Below are 17,870 nucleotides of genomic sequence, written 5' to 3'. Positions count from 1 at the left end.
ATACTGTTTTGTGCCTAGAATCACACCATGAGTCTGTCTGCACACAGGAATTCTTCTCAGAGATTTAATTCGTGTTGCTCTTGCTCTGTTAGACTTGCACTCGCAGGAAAGGGGCAGCTTGTTTTCTTGAACTGTGATGGTTAGCATTCAGCAGAAATCTCTATCTCACAAATGAGAGGCAAATGCTAACACATTTGAAATTAGCATGGTACATTTTCCTTCCACTTTTAAAGTTGTGTTTTACATTTTATGTTAAGGAAGATATTTAACTGCCTTGAACTTGTCAGATATTATGGAGTATGTCTTCACCATAAGTTAAGATGTTCTGGTATCACCCAGCAATACTGTTTTGTGCCTAGAATCACACCATGAGTCTGTCTGCACACAGGAATTCTTCTCAGAGATTTAATACGTGTTGCTCTTGCTCTGTTAGACTTGCACTCGCAGGAAAGGGGCAGCTTGTTTTCTTGAACTGTGATGGCTAGCATTCAGCAGAAATCACTATCTCACAAATGAGAGGCAAATGCTAACACATTTGAAATTAGCATGGTACATTTTCCCTACACTTTTAAAGTTGTGTTTTACATTTTATGTTAAGGAAGATATTTAACTGCCTTGAACATGTCAGATATTATGGAGTATGTCTTCACCATAAGTTAAGGTGTTCTGGTATCACCCAGCAATACTGTTTTGTGCCTAGAATCACACCATGAGTCTGTCTGCACACAGGAATTCTTCTCAGAGATTTAATTTGTGTTGCTCTTGCTCTGTTAGACTTGCACTCGCAGGAAAGGGGCAGCTTGTTTTCTTGAACTGTGATGGTTAGCATTCAGCAGAAATCTCTATCTCACAAAGGAGAGTCAAATGCTAACACATTTGAAATGAGCATGGTACATTTTCTTTCCACTTTTAAAGTTGTGTTTTACATTTTATGTTAAGGAAGATATTTAACTGCCTTGAACTTGTCAGATATTATGGAGTATGTCTTCACCATAAGTTAAGGTGTTCTGGTATCACCCAGCAATACTGTTTTGTGCCTAGAATCACACCATGAGTCTGTCTGCACACAGGAATTCTTCTCAGAGATTACATTCGTGTTGCTCTTGCTCTGTTAGACATGCAGTCGCAGGAAAGGGGCAGCTTGTTTTCTTGAACTGTGATGGTTAGCATTCAGCAGAAATCACTATCTCACAAATGAGAGGAAAATGCTAACACATTTGAAATTAGCATGGTACATTTTCCTTCCACTTTTAAAGTTGTGTTTTACATTTTATGTTAAGGAAGATATTTAACTGCCTTGAACATGTCAGATATTATGGAGTATGTCTTCACCATAAGTTAAGGGGTTCTGGTATCACCCAGCAATACTGTTTTGTGCCTAGAATCACACCACGAGTCTGTCTGCACACAGGAATTCTTCTCAGAGATTTAATTAGTGTTGCTCTTGCTCTGTTAGACTTGCACTCGCAGGAAAGGGGCAGCTTGTTTTCTTGCACTGTGATGGTTGGCATTCAGCAGAAATCTCTATCTCACAAATGAGAGGCAAATGCTAACACATTTGAAATTAGCATGGTACATTTTCCTTCCACTTTTAAAGTTGTGTTTTACATTTTATGTTAAGGAAGATATTTAACTGCCTTGAACTTGTCAGATATTATGGAGTATGTCTTCACCATAAGTTAAGGTGTTCTGGTATCACCCAGCAATACTGTTTTGTGCCTAGAATCACACCATGAGTCTGTCTGCACACAGGAATTCTTCTCAGAGATTTAATTCGTGTTGCTCTTGCTCTGTTAGACTTGCACTCGCAGGAAAGGGGCAGCTTGTTTTCTTGAACTGTGATGGTTAGCATTCAGCAGAAATCTCTATCTCACAAATGAGAGGCAAATGCTAACACATTTGAAATTAGCATGGTACATTTTCCTTCCACTTTTAAAGTTGTGTTTTACATTTTATGTTAAGGAAGATATTTAACTGCCTTGAACTTGTCAGATATTATGGAGTATGTCTTCACCATAAGTTAAGATGTTCTGGTATCACCCAGCAATACTGTTTTGTGCCTAGAATCACACCATGAGTCTGTCTGCACACAGGAATTCTTCTCAGAGATTTAATACGTGTTGCTCTTGCTCTGTTAGACTTGCACTCGCAGGAAAGGGGCAGCTTGTTTTCTTGAACTGTGATGGCTAGCATTCAGCAGAAATCACTATCTCACAAATGAGAGGCAAATGCTAACACACTTGAAAACAACAGGGTAGATTTTCCTTCCACTCCTGCAATGGGTGAGGTAGTTCCTACATGTTAAAAACTCCAATTAACCCTTACCACAGGTGATCTTACATACATCTATGCAGTCTTCATGCAGTTGTGCAAGCGTCCATGCAGATCTCTTTTGCACCTGACAATACACAGTCTCCAGAAACACACTCTTAGCACACAGCCAGCTGCTTCTCCTGCACTCCCATGCTTACTATTCAGCACTGTGTCGTATTTCAGATAGCAATGTGTAACGCTAACACATTCAACATCACCAAGGCTCATTTCCTTTGCTCTAGTCTAATCACTCACCCAGGTTCCACATGCTCATGGTCTCAAGTAGCTGTTAGGACATGTGCTCTTTTCTGCCTCTCTAAACTATAAGGTAAATGTGTCAGGCTGTTACAGTGATTATCACTTGCTGTACCGCAGTAGTAAATGTGCTTTGAAATTGCCTATCAAATATCGTTTTCTGCCTAGAATCACACCATGAGACTGTGTGCACACTGGAATTGTTGTCAGAGATTTAATTTGTGTTGCTCTTGTTCTGTAAGACTTGCACTTGTAGGAAAGGGGCAGCTTGTTTTCTTGAACTGTGATGGTTAGCATTCAGCACAAATCACTATCTCACAGATGAGAGGCAAATGCTAACACATTTGAAAACAACAGGGTAGATTTTTCTTCCACTCCTGCAATGGGTGAGGTAGTTCCTACATGTTCAAAACTCCAATTAACCCTTACCACAGGTGATCTTACATACATCTCTGCAGTCTTCATGCAGTTGTGCAAGCGTCCATGCAGATCTCTCTTGCACCTGACAATAAACAGTCCCCAGAAACACACTCTTAGCACACAGGCAGCTGTTTCTCCTGCACTCCCATGCTTACTATTCAGCACTGTGTGGTATTTCAGATAGCAGTTTGTAACGCTAACACATTCAACATCACCAAGGCTCATTTCCTTTGCTCTAGTCTAATCACTCACCCAGGTTCCACATGCTCATGCTCTCAAGTAGTTGTTAGGACATGTGCTCTTTTCTGCCTCTCTAAACTATAAGGAAAATGTGTCAGGCTGTTACAGTAATTATCACTTGCTCTACCACAGTAGTAAATGTGCTTTGAAATTGCCAATCAAATATCGTTTTCTACCTAGAATCACACCATGAGTCTCTGTGCACACAGGAATTGATGTTAGAGATTTAATACGTGTTGGTATTGTTCTGTCAGACTTGCAGTTGAAAGAAAGGGACAGCTCATATGATAGGATTTGAAAAGCTCAAATAAAAAATCGTAATGTATTAAAATTACAAAAAGGTATTTTTTTTTAGTTTCTTTCAGGTATTGCTGAACAACAGTGAAATTAATTAAAGATGCCTATAAAGTCAAGAAAGAGAAAAGAACAGCAACAACATCTATATTTGAAGACAACTGGACAAAAAAAATTAGTTGAAAAACCTCATGTTGGAAAGAAGAAAAAGTCTTCTGGTGAGCAGACTAAGGATTTTTAAAAAAATATCTTCAAACAAAGAAAAATTTTTAAAAGTATATCCACTACAAATAGTGTTTCAAGTACAAAACAACAACAGAGTCAACAGAAAATACTAAAAGCTAATGTAGCATCAGAAGTAAGAAAGAGTGACTTAACACGAAAAATAGATTTTAAATCATTCAACGAAAAAAATTTCAGAGAAGAGTGAGGTTAAATTTGCTAAAGGATGTGAAAAAATAGAAGAAGAAAACCAAATTTTATAAAAAAAAGAAATATATTGAAACAATTGTTGCAAAGGCTTTGGAAATAAAATGAAAACTATTCATTTTAATTTTGAACAGGATGCGTAGATTAGAAAAATTAGTCAAAGCAATGAAGTCACAAAGCAAAAGGAAAAGAGTAGTGAAAAAAAAAAACTTTTGTAAAGTGTTTTTAGGAGAATGGAAGCATAGTTCAAGTACTGAACCATTTTTTAATGAAGAGAGTTATCTTCAAAGTAATAGTTTGTTGCATGCAGTTGACACCAATGGTCGAGCTTATGAAGTTAAAGATGGTTGTGTAATGGAAAAGGAGAAAATGGTTCCAAGAAATGAGGAAGAAGTGTTAGCTGATGAGGTTATGGGGAGACGTCCTAAAGCCCCAGTGTACACTTGGAATTGTAGTAGTATTTGTACTGTGCGACAGGAATCTATTGGTAAATTACGTGACTTTCTAAGAGAATATAGTAAAAAGAGTGTTAAACAGAAGATTAAGGTGCTTCAAAGACTAGATCCATGCAGAGTGAGAGAGAATACTGGTTTGCAAGGACATTCTCTGGCTTGTCTATCTAGGAAAGTTTGCCAAAGTGTTTTTCACCATTTTAGGATGCTGGCTGTACATCATACTGAAATGAGAAAGTTTGTGAGAACATTGTATTTTGCTAAAAGTCCAGCACTAAAGTTAAATGAGTTGAATAATGCTCTGTTCCGTGGATCTGTATCAGATGTAGTGAAGGTTACTGATGATATTCAGTTTTGTTACTTTGGTCCAGAGCAAGAAAGTGCAGGAAATGACACAGTTATTGAGGAAAATGTGGAAGAGAATGTAGAACTCACTGTTAGTAAAAATTTTGAAGATGAAATGACAAAATTTACTATCATCTCTAATGAAAGACCAAATATTACTTGTATTTGTTGCCGGAGAAGCCATTATAAAATTCAAACAAGGAATGTTGATCTCTATAAAAAAAGTGAAAATGAAGATAATTATAAGTGGAAGGATTTTGCAACATATATATTTCTGGAAAATTGTTTTGATTTGGGTGAAGATCAGCGTATTTGTAAATACTGTTATAACAAGTTAGAAGAAAATAGAATGCCAGCTAGAGCTGTACATAATAATTTAGAATTGGTTGATATTCCTGCAGAACTTTCTGATTTAAATACGTATGAGTCTATACTCATTCAATGTGTCCATCCGTTTCAGACCATAGTGCGTATGGAGCCCAAAACAGGTAAATTACCTCCTTCGGATTTCCAAAGAGGTTTAAAAGGAAGAGTTGTCTATTTGCCATTGGATTTGAAAAAAAATATGGAAACAATTGATGCAGATAGTTTTGAAACTGAACCATTAGTTATTCTGGTTAATGGTGTACCTACAAAGAATAAGAAAATTTGGCAGGAGCTGGTAGATGTACGAAAAGTACAAAGAGCAAATTTATATTTGAAAAGAAATAATAAATGGTATGAAACAATTTATATGGATGAAGATGAAGAAGAATTACTAGCAGACACAGGAATACCAACTGGGCAAATTGAAAAAGTGGATAAGTCAAAAGAAGAATAAATTTAAGAACATTTCAGCATACATCCTCTTTATTCTAAAGAAGTTATGGGAAACACTATTGATCTGTTTCAGATGAAAAAAGCACAAGGAACTCCCGTGAGTGTATAGGAGGAGAGCTTGGAAGCTCGTTGTTTTCCCCAGCTGTTTCCTACAGGAAAAGGTGGACAATATGATGAACGTCCAGTACAGATTCCTGCTTCTGAGTATCGGACTACAAGATTATATGCAGAAGATCCAAGATTTCGTCAAAGTATTCCTTATTTGTTCCATCTTTTATTTGAAAGTGACTTGTCTGCACTATCTTATGCAGTAAATCACATTTTGAAAACTGGAGTACATCTACATAATGTGTCTGCAAAGGATTTTATGAACAAAGTGCAACAGCGAGATGATCATTTGGAATCTCAATTGATTAATCTCATGGCTTGTCAGCGTGGGACTAATGAATATTGGTACCGACGCCATGGAGAATTGAAATGTATGTTACGGAATTTAGGAACTCCTACATGGTTCCTTACCCTAAGCTGTGCAGAGTACGCTTGGGATGATATACTGGATTTTCTTCGAGAGGCAAATTCAAATATTGAAAACATCCAATACAAGACAGCAGGAGAATTGTGCTCATTGGATCCGGTTAATGTTTGCAGATATTTCAATCATAGATTTGAGGCTATGATGTCCTTCATCTGCAATAAAAAAAATCCACCTCTTGGAGAAGTTGTGGATTTCTTTTGGAGAAAAGAGTACCAAGCAAGAGGTGCTCCACATATTCATATGCTGTTGTGGATCAAGGATGCACCCAAATTTGGAACAGATGCTGATGAAGCAGTTTTATCTTTCATTGAAGAATATGCAACATGTGCTATACCAAAAAGCACAGAAGAAAAAAACTTAAAAGAGCAAGTTTTACGTTTCCAAAGTCATTGGTGTGGAAAATACTGTCGACGAAAGTGAAAAAGTAAAGATAAATTCTACACAAAATGTCGATTTGGATTTCCACGACCTGTTCTTTCAAAAGGAAGAGTAAACAGTTTTATGTCAGCTGTGCGACATACTATTACAAGAAAATCGCCGAAAAATACCTACAACCTAAGAAGAAAAGAAGAATCGAAATACATAAATGACTACAACCCAGTCATTTTATCCATGTGGAATGCTAACATGGATATTCAATATGTAGCTGACAATTCTATTGCTGTTGCTCGGTATGTCACATCTTACATCACAAAATCTGAGAAAACGGAATTGAAAGAAATGTGGGAAGAGATTTCTCAAGAGAAGACTGTCAGTAAAAAGCTATACAGTTCCAGTTTAAAGATGTTATCGCATCGAGAAATTGGATCCTACGAATGCTCAGATAGGTTATCATCTGCAAGTCTGTACTCCAAATCCAGAAGAATAATTTGGGTAAGTTTAGGCCTTGCAGGAATGCGAAATCGGGTACTGAAATCTATTCGAGAAATTGAATATTTAGCTGAGTACGAACCAGAAAGTACAGACATTTTAAGAACATACATGTTGGACACATATTAACCACAAAGAAGTCATCATCTTGAGAACATGTGTCTCTATGAAGTACTGCAGAACTACATTTTTAAACGGAATGCCACAGAAGACATCAACAATGGAAAATATAAAGTCACTGGTGAGGAAGGATGTTAGGTGAAGCAAACAAAAGGAAGTTTGATTAATCACCGGAAGCTGAGTTGCGACACTACTGACAAAAAGGAATTTTACTACTTGGCACTTTTACAGCTGTTTAAACGATGGCGTTCAGAGGACGAACTACTTGGAGATTTTCAGAGCTATGAAGATTCCTTTAATGCTTGCAAAGATAGCATGGAATGCAGTACTTTCACAACTTATGTTCAAATGTTAAATGAAGAAATTGAACAAGAAGCAACAATTGCAGCTGAAGTAGCTAGAGACAGTTCTCAAGACAGTCAAAGTTCTAGGACGTTCAGTCAAGATCCTCTAGGACAACCAATCGTAGAAAATGAAGCTGCAATAGCCATGACTGAAGTGGAAACAGCTATGAATCAAGCTCAGGAAGATTTAATAAACTTACCAAATATGGAACAACAACTGAATGATGAACAACAACAAATTTATGAGGAAGTCAGTAAAGAAATTGATCACGGATAACTACATGAAAATAAAGAGTGCTCATGCACATCTTTAAAACCAATCAGAATGTATGTGAGTGGACAAGCAGGAACTGGAAAAAGTTTCTTAATTAAAGTAATTAGAAGCTACCTACAGAACAAAACGGATTCAACTTTGTCTTGTGTTGTTACTGCTCCAACTGGGTTAGCAGCGTATAACATAAAAGGAGTTACCTTACATCATTTGCTAATGTTACCAGTAGAGCATGAGAACAAAATAAAATACCACAAGCTAACAGGAGAAGCATGTTTTGAAGTTTCAAGAGTATTGAAGAAAATGAAAGTACTCATTATTGATGAGGTAAGCATGGTATCAAACTTAATGCTTGCCTTTGTGCATTTAAGAATGCAGCAAATTCTAAAGACAGACTATGACGTCTTATTTGGAGGAAAACACGTCATAGTTTTTGGGGATCTTTTGCAGCTCACTCCAGTTAAAGGACAACCAGTATTCCATACACTTACACATCAAGACACGAAAAAGTCATTAGGAAGTATAGGTAATGTGAATATTTGGACATACTTTGAGTATAAACAACTCATTACCAATATGAGGCAAGCCAATGATGAGGATTATGCAAGTATTCTCAAAGATATCATAATTGGACTACTCACAGAACATGGCAGAAAAGCTTTACAGAGTCGATTGCTGTGTAATGTGTTTCCAACAGAACAAATAGTTCCAGAGAAAATATACAAGAAAATTGCTGAAAAAATACTGTAATCTGCTTAAGGCCAACACTACATGAATGCTCTATATTCAATCAAGAACTTTTGAAATTGGAAAATGAAGAGATTATAAAACTGGAAGCTGTGGATAAAATACAGCATGAAGAAATAACTATTATATTGACAAGCAAATTGACAACTAAATTGGATTCTCTAGAGAAAAACATCTGGTTTAGAAAAGAATCTTTATGTATGTATGAACTGTCGAGTAATTTTAAGACGTAATTTGGATGTAGAAAAAGGTTTAGTGAACGGAGCTATTGGTAAAGTTGTGGGTTTTGTTAATTACCAGAAAAAAGTTGGAATTGAATTTTTAAAAATAAAATTTGATCAAATTGAAGAGGTTAAAGACATTTGTCGTTGTTCAGTTTGTTTCTTGCTTGTGAAAGACTTATATGTACGTAGGAAGCAGTCTCCATTTTCTCTAGCATATGCTGTAACTATTCACAAATCTCAAGGATTAACTTTAGATAGTGCATTTGTAAACATTGGATCTACTGTGTTTAAAGAAGGTATGGCATATGTTGCTTTGTCACACGTGAAAAAAATATCTGGTTTATTCATGATAGACTTTGATGACTCAAAAGTTAGTGCTGATGCAAACTGTGTAAAGGAGTATAATAGATTAAGAAGAAGCTATGCTCCTCATTTAGGTCAATATCCTGTGTTTGAAAAACGTGATGTTTGTCGGAAAAGGAGATTTGAGAATATCTGTAATGAGGATGTACAGAAGAGAAAACAAAAAGAGAGTGATGTGACTGCAAGCAAAAAGAAAAAGGACAGTGTTGAAGAGGTTGTTGGTTGTCATTTTGAAAATAGCTCTGGTGTCAACTGCTACACAAATGTAGTGCTGAATGTTGTATTTTATCTTCAAATTTTGCAAGAGCAGATAATACTAAATCATGGAAAAAGATTCTGTTCTCTGCTGAGTCTCCTTTATGAGAAGCTGAGTAATGATAAAACTAAAATAGAAAGTGCTTCTGATGTTAGAAATCTTTTAGATAAATGTTCTGGATGTACACAGTTTACACAAGATGTCCAGCAAGATGCACAGGAATTTGTAATGTATATGCTTATGGTACTGGAAGATGAAGGGATAGAAATAGAAAATATATTTGGTGTCTCATATAAATGGGAACATTGTTGTGAAAACTGTATGAACACATGCAGCAGTAATGTTGATTCTGAAAGGTTCATATATTTAACATTACCAGAGAGTAAATTAGTGACTTTTAGTAAATTAGTTAAAGATGCTAATCACAACATGGAATGTTCTCAATGTAAATCAGACATGTTATCAACGTTATTTTTAAATAAATATGGACAGTATGTAATTTTAATGATGCAACATTGTAGAGCAGATGGAACTAAATTGGAAACTTTACTAAAGAAGTTTGTAGGAAATCAATTATCAATATCAGGTAAAACTTTTGTTGCAGTTGCAATAATTTTTCATGATGGACCTTCTATAACTTCTGGTCATTACACAGTTCATCTTAAATGTGAAAAAGGATGTACACTGTGTAATGATTCTCAATTGATTTTCAAGCAACGTTTGGCTTATGATTTACCAAATTGTTACTTAATTTTTCTAAAACAAACATTTTAGATACAAATTCCAGCATCTGAAGAAACCATTATTTTAATTTTATAGGATTAACATTGGATATTTCACTTAAAAAGGATTTTAAAATTACCATTTGGCCTCATGGAAAGGTAAAGGTAACAATTGTGGACTTCTTTGACAGATATTATTTTGGTGTACGTGCTTAAGCAGCAAGAATTACAGACGTTATTTATTGCAAATAGTTATTGTTCTTTGAAGGTATTTTTACTATATTTGTGACATTTCTATCAAGGTCTGTTTTAGTGAGGATACATTCAGGGCTTTTTTTAACAATCTTTCAGATTGTTTTTTTTTTTTTGCCCGCTGTTAAATGATGAATAAAATTGATATCACTATTTTCAGTGAAATTCAATACATTCTGAAAACAGCAACAAAAGGGCAAAAAATTGCTTTGTTAAATATGAAAAAACATGTACTGATAAAGAAAATGTATTGTTGAATATTAATACTTTTTTCTTTTTATCAGATCTTGAAAGAAAATTTAGGAAATGTAATCCATTTTACTTGCAATTAAAAAAAAACATTTAAAAATGTGTTTCAATTTAAAACAAAGGTGGAGAACATGGAAAGGGGGCAGGGTAGAGACTTCCTGACCCATTAGTCTTTGTCAGGGAGTCCCTGAAGGATCACAAAGGGTGAAAAAAACGATTAATAAAAAAAAAAAAAAAAAAACGGGCGCGCACGGTAAAAAAAATCGATAAATAGATTTTAAAAACAAGTTTTTGTGTTTAGATTTTAGGTGGCTCTAAAAAGAGCCCTTGTGTTAATGTAGGGACAGAGGAACAGAAACACGAAAAAATGAAAAAAACTATGGCCTGGTGCATGAGTGCTGCTCTATCTTCCTCTCAATGAGATCAATACTGGTTTCACCAATAGAAATAAGAGCATGACAGTCAATGCACCGTGTATACAGCCTCCAAAAAGCAGGGCGTATATCCAGAGGTAAAGAAGTAGGTGAAGGCGCCACCGCAGATGAAGTGCTCGGCTGAGCTGCTGCGGATGTGCTCGGCTGAGCTGCTGCGGATGTGATCGGCTGAGCTGCTGGAGAGTTTTCACTAGCAGCTCGAGCAAAAGCCACAGGATGTACTCCTTCAACGTGCCTTAACATCGTGTGAATACTAAAAGAGTATTTCTTATTAGCATTTCCACGTGATAAGGTCCGCTGACAAATAATGCAGGTGACTTTGGGAGCATTTACCTTCTTCTGCCCCTCAGGAAAAGTGAAAAACTGCCATATGAAAGAGTCTTTCTGCTTCCTCTGCCTCTGTGGCACAAGAGTCTCCTGATCACTACTAGAAGATGGCTGCTGCTCTGCCATTGTATCTCAAAAACAGATCAGCTCCATCTCCCAGAGAATCAGTAGCAATAATGAGGGCAGTGGGTGTGGTATTGGAAGAATGTGGAACTGAAACTAATAGGAACCAATGAAAAGTGTTGGTTCCTAATCACATGACTTGCCTGGGTGTGGTGTTGGAAGAATCTGGAAGTGAAAGTACTATGAACCAATGAAAAGTGTTCTTTCTTAATCACATGACTTACCGTGCGCGCTCCGTGCGCGCACGGCACATGCGCGGAGCACACATGCATGCGCGAACGTACCGCGCATGCGCGTACTTAGCGCGCGTAGTACGCACGCATGCGCAAACGTAGCGCGCGGAGCACGCACAACGTACGCATGCGTACATGGAGAACGTACGCATGCGCACACGAAGAACGTACGCATGCGTATGTAGTGCGCGCACCGAGCGCGTACGAAGCACGCGCGCATGCGCGAACGTAGCGCGCGGAGTACGCACCACAGATGTACGCTTGCGTACGTGGAGAACATACGTACGCGCACAGCACCGAGCGGGTACGATGACGTAGCAATCACCGTGCGCGCACCGAGTGCGCACGGTAAAAACCCTTTAAAAAAAAAAAAAGAAAGAATTAAAGTGTTTATAAGTTAATAGAAGATATTAACTATGCTGTTCAACTTTATCCCAAAAAATATTTTAAAAAGCTGAGCCATTCCAAATTAAAGGATAGAGGTAATCTATAACTATATACATAGGTAACTTTTTGTAAAAGAAATTTATAAAAAATATAATAAAAAATACATAAATTAGCATTAAAAAAACCTTTGAAATTCACTGAAAAAACCATAGGTTTCACAAACGTTATAGTTAGGAATTAGCATTTAAAAAACCTTGCAAATTCACTGAAAAAACCATAGGTTTCACACACGTTGTAGTTAGCTGGAAATTTCACTCGTACAAAACCATTGAAATTCCACCGTTATAGTTAGTTCAGCTAACTATAACTCGCGCGCCCGCAATCCACTGCTGATGACGTCACATATTACATCACTCATGACATGGTCAGTGACATCACTGATGACATCACTGATGACATCTCAAATGACATCACTGATGACATCACTGATGACGTCATCCATGTGATAAATTAGTGCATCTTCTCACACCCTAATATAACCTTTGATACACCGGCTCAAAATTTCAGGCGGCCATTTTGAAAACCATAGATACTCCAATACCAATAACTACATACCCACTCATTGACTCTTAGGTCTACATACATCTCCACTCACTCACCTGTACAGTCACTCATACTTATAGTCACTCCGTACAGGACTATCATATGCATTTATACACCTATATAGACACTCACACACCGCCAATCATCCATTGAGGTATTAACACACCTAGTCAGTCATGCAAATAATTAAACACAGTCCAATTTACTCACCTATACAGTTAAACACACTCAAGTTCACTTACTCATAAAAATACTAACAAATTCTGACGATTTTATTCAATTACTAATACAAGTACACACTCATCCATACAGCCACTCCCGCAATCACACACTCTCACATATAGATAGTTATATACTCTTACACACATATACACTGCGTTTCACATATGTAGTTACTGACACATGTACAACTGAGATATACATTCAATGACTAACACACCCATACATACACTCACCCTACCATACAGTCCATCACAGTTGTACTCTTAAAACCATGCACACATAGAATCACCCACTCACACATCTATGCACAGAGTCACACACACCCTACCCACACAAACACTCAGGCACCCTTACAAATACTCAGACAACCAATCAATAACCCATATAGACACTCATATAGCTATTCACAAAACCATGCAGCCACTTATACACCAACACACAGAAACATACAGACATTCACACAGTTTAGTCACTAGTCTGCAGTAAGATACATTTAATGACTCACTTATAGAGTCAGTTACGCACCTAGAAAATCATCCATTCACACACTTGTACACACACTCATTCTTCAACAGCCCTTTTCCTATATATATTAAACATATTAAAACTGTACAGAAACACATACTCACTGGATGATGTCATCAGTGATGTCATCAGTGATGTCACTGACCATGTCATGAGTGATGTAATATGTGACGTCATCAGCAGTGGATTGCGGGCGCGCGAGTTATAGTTAGCTGAACTAACTATAACGGTGGAATTTCAATGGTTTTGTACAAGTGAAATTTCCAGCTAACTATAACGTGTGTGAAACCTATGGTTTTTTCAGTGAATATATATATATATATATATATATATATATATATATATATATATATTCACTGAAAAAACCATAGGTTTCAGGGGTGTTATAGTTAGCTGGACTTTTCACTTGTACAAAACCATTGAAATTCCCCCGTTATAGTTAGTTCAGCTAACTATAACTCGCGCGCCCGCAATGCACTGCTGAATACGTCACATATTACATCACTCATGACATGGTCAGTGACATCACTCATGACATCACTGATGACATCTCAAATGACATCACTGATGACATCACTGATGACATCATCCAGTGAATGTGTGTTTTTCTGAAAATTAAATATGTTTTATATATGTATATCTCAATGTCGATGGAAGAATAAATGGGTATATAAGTGTCTAAATGGATGATTTGTTTTTGAAAAATTGATTGTGTAACTGACTGATTAAGTGTATCATAGTGAATACATGGCTTAGAGAGTAATGTTTAAATATGTAAATATCTGTATCAGTCTCTCACTTTGTGTATAAGTGGCTGCATGGGTTGGTGAGTAGCTACATGGGTGTCTATATAGGTTATTAGTTGGTGTTTTGAGTATCAGTCTGAGTGTCTGCATTGTTCGGTGGGGGTATTACATAGTGCATAGGTGCATGAATGAGTGACTCACTGTTTGTATGTGTTGAAGACAGCATGTGTGCAGGACTGTATGGGTGGATGAGTGTGTGTATGGGTGTGTTAGTGAGTGAATGACTGTCTCAATAGTGACTTTATGAGTAACTACATATGTTTTAAACTAGTATATGTGACTATTGGTGTATATAAGTGAGTATATGTGAGAGTGAGAGATTGAAAGAGTTCCTGTATGAATAAGTATGTGTTTCTATAAGTGATTGTTTAAAAGACTAAGTATGTGTAAGTTTCCGTAGAAGTAAGGGTGGTGGTGTGTGTATAAGTGTATATGCAAGTAAATGTATGTTTGATTCTTTATTAGCATGAGTGACTATTTGTGTGAGTAACTCTATGGATGAGTGGCATTGTGTAACAGGATGTATAGGTGTATGAGTACATATGATGAGTGAGTACATGTATGCGTGACTGTATAGGACTGTTGGTGAATGAGTGGATGTGTATGTGGATCTTAGAATTACTGAAGAGGTTGTTGTAACAGGTATTGGTATGTCCATTGTTATGAAAATTTTAGTCTCTATTTTTGAATGTGTGTATCAAAGGTTATATTAGGATGAGAGGAGGTCTGCCACTCTCTCACAAGGATGATGTCATCAGTGATGTCATTTGAGATGTCATCAGTGATGTCATGAGTGATGTCACTGACCATGTCATGAGTGATGTAATATGTGACGTAATCAGCAGTGCATTGCGGGCGCGTGAGTTATAGTTAGCTGAACTAACTATAACGGGGGAATTTCAATGGTTTTGTACAAGTGAAAAGTCCAGCTAACTATAACACCCCTGAAACCTATGGTTTTTTCAGTGAATTTCTGAGGTTTTTTAAATGCTAATTCCTAACTATAACGTGCCTGAAACCTATGTTTTTTTCTGTGAATTTCAAAGGTTTTTTAAATGCTAATTTCTAAATATGCCTACAGAGATAGGACATGTGAAGAAAGAAGAAAAAATGCACAGAAAGAAAAAAAAGAAGTGCAGAAAGAAGCAACAGAAGTCCTCAAAGACGAAGAAAAGTGCAGGAAGAAGGATAACGTGCAGAAAGAACAAAAAGAAGAGCAGAAAGAAGCCTTGTTGCAAAATCATCCTGTACCCTCAACTTTTTCAGATGGATACTGGTGGTAACTGAGTCTGACTAACCAGTCCTAGAGCCAGTGCTATGTTAAAAGACCCTTAGAATACAGTGAAAACACCTAAATACACTAGGGAACATTATGCGTTGGGGTCTCCCTGTGATTAGCATGACCTCCTCTGTAAGCCCCTAGTATATAATAGGGCAGGGGGATTAAAACTACCTCTTAAAACAGGCCACAGGGCGTTTTTGCACATGTTAACTCAGGCCCCGTCCCCTCCCTTCACCACTGTGTAAACACACCCTGTGTCCGTTTTTAGTTGGGAGATTAAGTTCTTTTGAATCCTGAGGGTCCCTAGGGTCCAACTAGCCCACTAGGTACCTCCAGTAAGTGCCACAGAGCTGCGTTGCAGAGAGGTGTAAAAAGTGGCACGGCCTGGACCACCTCTCTGCAATGCAGCTCAGTGGCGCTTACTGGAAGCACTTGGTGGGCTAGTTAGCCCCCAGGGGCCCTCAGTATTGAAGGGAAATTATATCCCCAATTTAAAACGTGCCATAGTGCGTGTTTGCACACGTCACCTCAGGCCCCGTCCCCTCCCTTCACCACTGTGTAAACGCGCCCTGTGGCAGTTCTAAGTTGAGAGATTAAGTCCCCTTGAATCCTAAGGGTCCCTAGGGTCAAACTAGACCACTAGGTACCTCCAGTAAGCGCCACAGAGCTGCGTTGCAGAGAGGTGTAAAAAGGGGCTTGGCCTCAGAACACCTGTCTGCAGCGCAGCTCCCTGGCGCATACTGGAGATGCCTGTTGGGCTAGTTGGCCCTCAGGGACCCTCAGTATTGAAGAGGAATTAATTCCCCAACTTACAATTCGCCAGGGGGCGCGTTTGCAGAGTGCTGCAAGGAGGGGGCGTGGCCTCCGGCACGATGCGAGTCTTTTATTTATTTTAATTTTTTAAGAAGGGGGGCTGTGTGGTTCCCCTTCTTATTCTAATTTATTGGCCCTGATGACCCCATCCCCCAGGGCCTGTCTCCTAATTATATTTTTTTGACCCCAATCCCCAGGGACGGCCACTGTTTTTTATTATTATAAAAAAATATATATTTATAGACACACCTAGGACATGCTGGACAAACCGTACGTACCTATCACCATGACGATTTGCGTGATATTCATTAAAAGGCGACTATGCATACAATGAATCCACGTGGAATGTATTTACACCACTAGTGAAGCTCTGACATGTCTGATGCCCTACCATGCCTAATCCCGGTAGACGCCCTTGTCGTTTATTTATACAAACATGGGTAGCTATTGACAGCCACATTTAATACACATGCACACCAAGCAATTCAAAGGGGATTCGACAAAAATTCGACCAAAACTATGCAAGAAACCCCCCTCACGTTTAATAAAACACACATCCACTGCCGGATGTGTAATACTTTTTATTTTACTCTCTGGAAAGGGGACGAACATAACTTGAGAGTCACAGCGCGCTCCTGGCAGAGCCCTATGCTGTGTTACACCCACCATTGCCTGCTGAGTGCCACGCACCTCTGTGTTGTATTCCACTAGCTAGTGCATATGCTATGACTCTCTCTAGCCCATGTGCCCTGTAACACCACCCCGTGAATATGTCATGCCACACTTGTCTTCGCACGGGGTATATTGCCCCATCTAACGTGCCTTCCTCGATGCCTATGTTATAACGCACAGTGCTATGCCATACATATTACAATCTGGGATCCATATCTTTGTCACAGTGCATATGCAACGTTACACTCCCCAGCACATATTTTATATTACAACTTTAGAGACTAGTTAGGTTATACAACACTGCCCTGTGCATATTACACTCCAAGGCGCATATCGCATTGCACGCGCTAGTGCCTGTGCTATCTCGCGCTCTCCAATGAATCTGTCATTGCGCACAATGTATTGCATATTATATTTCACACCCGGTTCATCTTATATCACACTTTTTGGTGCATAGTTTATACCATACACTATATCTAGTTTTCATTTTCAATCGTGCTCTCAGGACTATGTTCTATATAACACTGTGTTCACCTACCCTTTTCACGGGCATTACATTTTGCGATAGGGGGTGGAGGGTCAGGGGGTGTTTCTGCCAAGTGAGCCCGGAGTCACAGTCACAAACGTCCTCTTCTTCCTGAATAAAAGTGAGATTATGCTGCATACTTGTTCATATTTTAAGTAGTTCGCACAGACACACGTTTTAAAAACAATAAAGCTCCTAATACCTGCCTTCTCTGAACAGTTAGCTTGCTGCCCCATCCCCCTCCTCCCTCTCCTCTGTTGTGTGAATCCATGGACTAGCCTCCTCCCTCCTGTCATGCATGGTCTGATGTGCTGCCACTGCCCTCAATTTAGTATGATGTACCAGTCCACTCCTCCTGCCCTCCATTGCCCAATTCTATGTCCCATCATTGACCTCC

Source organism: Triturus cristatus, chromosome 12, assembly GCF_964204655.1.
Source record: "Triturus cristatus chromosome 12, aTriCri1.1, whole genome shotgun sequence".
Lineage (NCBI taxonomy): Eukaryota > Metazoa > Chordata > Amphibia > Caudata > Salamandridae > Triturus > Triturus cristatus.
The sequence above is the reverse complement of the archived record's forward strand: the minus strand, read 5'-3'. Positions refer to the sequence as shown.